At 39.7% G+C, this 6,088-nt stretch overlaps 1 protein-coding gene across 1 annotated transcript in view; it reads right to left on the reverse strand.

The window, feature by feature from the left end:
• Positions 1-2,275, reverse strand: part of LOC140937069 (monocarboxylate transporter 2-like) — a 13,871-nt gene extending 11,596 nt beyond the window's left edge. Inside the window, exon 1 of the mRNA XM_073386600.1 lies at positions 2,146-2,275. The gene's annotated coding sequence lies outside the window, so the exon portion shown is untranslated. The remainder of the gene's footprint in view (positions 1-2,145) is intronic.
• Between the last annotated feature and the right edge of the window lie 3,813 nt (positions 2,276-6,088).

Here is a 6,088-nt window from a genome sequence, read left to right on the forward strand (position 1 = left end):
ACGACATAAACAACCAACTGGTTAAGTCTAACAAAAATCTCACTGGAGGTTCTATTTCAGAGGAATGACCTTAAAAACGATAACTTACTAACAACGGTAGGGTATTGCTAAAAAACAACCAAACGAAGAAGAGGTCATATAAACCAAGTCAAAGTCTAAGCTTAAAGGACTGGTTTAATAATTCAAGGGACTCCAAATCTCTTGTAAGGTGTTTATTTCATGTATGCGTAAATCCCAGGACCGAAATGTACGGTGCATTGTTTTGGGTGCAAATGGCAAATTCTAGCAAAAAATAATGCTTGATAAAAAAAAAGAATACGACAAGTTTGCTCCTTCCTCTTTTAGCTCCTTTAAATTGGGTAGTTCAAAATGGAACTTACATTGCGTCCCATGGTGATTAAACTCAACCAACAGAGGTTATGGGAACTTGAAGTTTATTGGCAATAAAAAGGGCTAAAATGTACACTGCAATTTGCGTTTTGTTAAATAAGAAAATAGGATATGAATCACGAGGACCGGCAAACTGTGAATGAAACCTTTGGATATGAAAACAGCTTTTTCCTTGGATTCCCCCCCCCCCAAAAAAACCCCTCCCATCCGAACCCCCAATCTACGCCTCTTCCGGGACCCTCCACAACGGCAGCGAGGGATACTAGGGGAACGGCGAAGCGAAACAATTAGAGAATAAGGGTCTCCCTTCCCCACTACCTCATTTAAATCTTGTTAATGTCTCCCCCGGGCAAGGATGGCCTGATACACGGGTTGTTTATCACCTGGCGGGCGAGAGTTACTGGCCTTTGATACTTATCAAATATCAATTTATCATCTGGCATTTTAGAAAGGAAATACATGCCGCACAAAGAGCTACATTGTAGGTATCGTTAAGGCCAAGGTGATTTCTGCAAACATTTTGCATGCTCCGCCCGTGATCAATGTCCAGCCTTGGTTAAAAAAGGGCAAGATAGATAGCAATTGACCCTCGCAGAAATCTGGCAGGCGTTTTAAAAAATAAAACCAAAACAAAGAAAACAAAAAACGCTCCCGATTCTTCTACCTTGTCCCCCACCACACTAGACGATCCTAGACGATCAAGGACATCTAAGATTTCGAGTTTCTATTAGTTGCAAAACCTGGGACGGTCGATCGAGAAAAAGCAAAATTCCTGCTGATCGTCTAGGATTTTAATGAAACTTCGCATGCATCGTCTAGGATTTTTATGAAACTTCGCATGCATTGAAATTAACAAAACGTTACAAAATTTTCCGGGGGCACTTTCTAGTAATAGGCTGGGGATGTGCCGCTAGATGGGGTCGCATTTTCACGACTGGATTGACTATAATGGGCTTGCATTTTTTACTGACTAGTGTTACTAGAAGTGGGGTTCCATATTTTCGGGTTAGTCACCAGATTTTGACAAGACACGTTGATTTGTGCTGCCAAAAAAGATTTTGGAAGTCAGCGGTAGTAAATATAGTAGAGCTAGAAACAGATTGAATGACATGACCTCCATTCACACCACAAGCAGACAGAGAGAGCATGCATACTTTCTGAAGGAATCGCGATGTAATAAATCCCCTGCAAAGCTATCTAGGATGTGTTCTGGAAAAACAAAACTTAACTGATTTTCCCCGCTTCAATGTAAGGTTTCGTAGATGTATTGGGGGGTAGGGCCAAGTACTCAAGGGAAGTGTAAGTAAAGGTGAAAATTGATATCCTTTTCAAACCCAGACGCGCTACTTTTGGGAAAACCATAAGGCAATATAGTTTTAATAGGCCGTTTTTATTTCTTTCATCACACATAAAGCGCAGAATTAAATCGTTATGGTACAATAACAAGTAGCTTAGAATCTTTAAAGCAGTTTAAGGGCCAGTGTTCTGAGGTACCCTTCTATTAAAGGACCGGAATAACAAAAAATACCCCTATTAAGGACGCGGCAACTCGCCAACTCTACCTCGTACAAATATGTCTAGCGCAACATGGGAGTGCGTCCCCGACTCTCAGGCGACGCCGATTGAATTTATTGGTGATTTTAGCTTGTTTGATACAGTGTATAAACTGTAAAGTAAACCGTGGTAAAGGAATTCCAATATAGTCAATTGAAATTGAAACCCCGATTAACGCACTAAAACAAGAAACTAACTTACCTTAGATAATTTTATACAGGCTGTAGGGACTCGATAGAGCTCCAGGTAGGAAAAGCAAACAAGAGTAAAAAGTAGCGGGCAAAGCAAGCAGAGAACTAACACTAAACCCAGCGTTCAGAGGTGGACCACTATCCTGGATAGAAATAAGTAGGATATTTAGGATCCAGAGGTGAAAAAACCGGCTCGACCAGATTTTCTATTCAACTGTCTTTCATCTTGTTACCTTCCGGTTCCGGTTCCAAAAAAAAAATAATCCTCGTTATTTGTGAGAGAGTTATTTGTTTTTGCGTTGGTGACCCAGATTTCACCTTAGGATACCTCCGGCCGCGCTGCAGCTGGAATATCCTGTACGAAACGCCAAAAATGACAAGTGACAAAAATGTAATATATGTTGTCTCATTTAATATGTATTATACACTTAACACTGAGTTGAAAATTACGTGTATACCCTACAGTGAAGTTAAATACTGGTTGGAAATTTGGCCATTAGTATAGGAAATTGACACTTGTGTTAATTATTTAAGGAAATAATGGGTTTTGAAATTTACGCAGTTTTAATTAACGCGTACTGAAGGAGAAAATACTTTCAAGTAAAGGAAGTTGGGTGTACAAAATAGTGTGTAACATTTCAAGATGAGGGAAATTTACGCGACGTAGCTCGACGTACGGAAAAAAAAAAAACTTGTGCAGACCACCGATAATCCGAAATGCAAACATTGTTCATTCAATTCGCGTTAAATTTATAAAGCTTTTATTAATGTACATAGGTTTATTACGCTGTCTTAAAAGAGCTTTTTAGCAGCGAGATACAAATAATAGTAAAATGAATCTGGGAAGTAAATTAAAAACTGTTACGGTAAAAATCATGATGGAAAGAGAAAATTGAAACAAATGATAATAATGCGCCAATCAATTCGGATCTTCAACCCAGGGGGGGCACTTAGGTATTTTTTGGGTGGGTATGTGCCGCCCGAGACTCCAAGATTGGCACCCCGTTCTAAAAAAAATTTCCCCTAAAATGGATACCCTATTCTAGAAATGGGCCAATTTTTTATACCCCGTTCTAGAATTCGCCCTAAAACTGATACCCCATTCTAGAAATCGGCCAATTTTTTATACTCCGTTCTAGAAAGTTTGTAAATTGAAATAGCCCTGCTTTTTTAAAAAGATTTTTCTTTATTTGTTCGACTTATACATCAAATAAATGCTTCATTTTAATCAGCAACAACTTTAAGCAGAAGATAAAGCCGTGATCCACAAGTTTTTATACCCCGTTCTACAAAACGCCTCTGAAATAGATACCCCGTTCTAAATCAGGAGCTTCAAAATCACGACCCCGTTGGGAGGCACATACCCGTATAGGTAGACTGTTCACAGTCCTCTATTTTTCCGTAAGATCGTAGGGATCGAGCGCTTTGCGTTACGGGCTACCATCTTGCATGAGTGTCAAAACTACTTAGGGGGCGGGGGCGGTTTAAAGTTAATCCCCGACGCCCGCACCCTCGGTGCTTTCGAAAATCAAGATAGCCGTGGCGGTAAGACGCGGTATATCCAAACGATCTCACGAAAAAATAGGGGACTGTGAACAGTCTACCGTATAGGTAATGTATGGGAGTACCCCCCCCCCCCCGGATACACCCTAACCCCGTGAATACGGACTCTGAGGGAGCCACAGAAAGTGTCCGTATAAAGGGGGCGGGGGAGCGGGTTGAATTTACAGAAAACTGTGAGGGCTTTCTTTTCCCGGGGACAAGGAACGCAATAACAACAACAACAATATTTATGTTTATTTTTACAGTAGATGGTGTTGCATAAAAAAGAAAAATGATATAAAGCTAAAATAGATCAATAACTAAAGAAAAGTACCTGCCCCCAAAAAGATACTTAGAGTAGATTAAAAAGTAGGGTAAGATTCCTTTGGGTTAATAGTATAATTGTGGTAAGGAAAACTGTCCTTCATCACGAGGTGTCCGTATTAAGCCGGTGCCATAAAGTGGGATTCGACTGTATATTACTGGACAGACCTGTTCAAATTCCCGTCCTTTTACGCCAGTGTAGTGATCGAATGCGCTACCACAGAGTAGGATTTGACTGTCAGATGCCCCTCCTGATGAATTCTGCTAAAAAAAATTACATCCATTGGCTTTTGAATGTTCTGGACGTCTGGAAACATGATGAGTCTGGCTTGTCGTGGCTTGTATCTCTCGATGGTCATCAAAACTGTAGTGTTTTATGTATTTTTGAAGGCAATGATATTAGGGTTTTGGTAACTTTTTAAAATTTTAAAACCACGATGTAAGTCTCAGTTACCTTAACAATCTTATCGTAACAGAACAATGTCGGGCTGTTCCCCGGGGGATGACATTACTCTGTACATGTACACGGCAGCTACTTTGTAAAGCTTCTTGGGAGCCCCGGATGGTAAACACCTTGACCGATAAATTTACTTGATGTGGTGGCAATTGAAAACTCAAAATTTAAAAATCCTTTATACTAAGAACATTCTCGTTTTCATACATTCCCGTCAAAAATATTGCATAGCTTTTGTCGTTCTTTCGTTCTTAGCCATTTGCATGCAAAACAACCACGATCGTACAAAAAAAAAAACAGTCAAAGTGCCCACCCCAGCAATGTCGTGAAATAATAGTGGTTAAATGCCCACGGTATGCCCCAGGGATCTTGAAGTTTCTAACTATCCAGTGTATCAAGGTAGAGGACGACGGGTTTTTAATTAGCCTGTTCCAGGCTCTGAGATACTCGGGTCCGCGCGGATAAAGAAAGCGCGAACATGACAACAAAATGGGAGGAAACTTCCTTTTTTCTCCCCCCCCCCCCCACCTTCCCCCGCCCCACTTTTCAGGTACCTTTCACTTTCGCGTCTTCCCCTGAGAGCCTGGAGTAAATTATTTAATGACACTGTAGAGAAACACGCACCTTTTATTTAAAAGGGAGTCCGGTCAATTCAGCAACCCTGGATCAATGTACAGATAAAGAGAGCTATGCGAGTGAGAAACAAGTTGTAAAAAAATATCGTTGGAGCGAGGGCACCTGTGAAGGTTAGGTCGGGAGGGGAACGAACACGGTAAACCTTTCCGAATAGTTGTGTGCCAAGCGTGACAAAAATTTTGTTTGAAAAAACTTAACGCAATAAGGGCGAAACAGCTGTCCATTGCTTCCACTGCCCTGGGATGGTGTGTGTACCCCTTACTTTTAGTTTGTCTCACTCTGACAACAGTTCATCAATTACCCTAAAATTCCGAAAATAAGACCCGGGCTCGACAGAATTCATTTTAAACCTCATCACATAATCTTCATGATGTTTATAACAATGTCTGAAACTTTCATTAACATTGATTCACTACAACACCTTGAAATTTCTAGAGAAACCTAGCCAAAAATCCGCGTTTCAACATACACTGTTTTAACGTTATGCTAATTTTTCCAAATTGATACCCATCACACATTCCTCTATGGCTAGTACATTTTAGTATGAATTTTATTGCATATTTTGACAATATTCACATTGAAATGTACTAGCCATATGGAGGTATGTACAATTAATTTGAGTTATTTAGAACTTTTTTATTAAACATTTTATCAGGCTATTGAAAATATAAGGTTTGAGATATATTTGTGTTTTATTTGATTTCAAACATACAGAATTTTTTACTTCTCACGGAGGTTACTTGCTAAACACCACACTATAAGTTCCTGGTATCGGACTTTCAGTAGCAGGTCTTGATAGCGCAAAATTCGGATTTTACCGATTTCAAAGTTTTTTTGTTTATTGTTGTCATAGTGATATCGATTTTTCTTAAAACTGCATTTTAACAAACTTCAATTCATTGTCAATCACTGGTGAAAAGTTTGTAGCGATCGGACAAGGACAAAAGCACATTTAAGGTGATTAAAAAACATCGGTATCGTCTCCCAAAAACTGTAT

The sequence above is a fragment of the Porites lutea genome, chromosome 5 (assembly GCF_958299795.1).
Source record: "Porites lutea chromosome 5, jaPorLute2.1, whole genome shotgun sequence".
NCBI classification, from domain to species: domain Eukaryota; kingdom Metazoa; phylum Cnidaria; class Anthozoa; order Scleractinia; family Poritidae; genus Porites; species Porites lutea.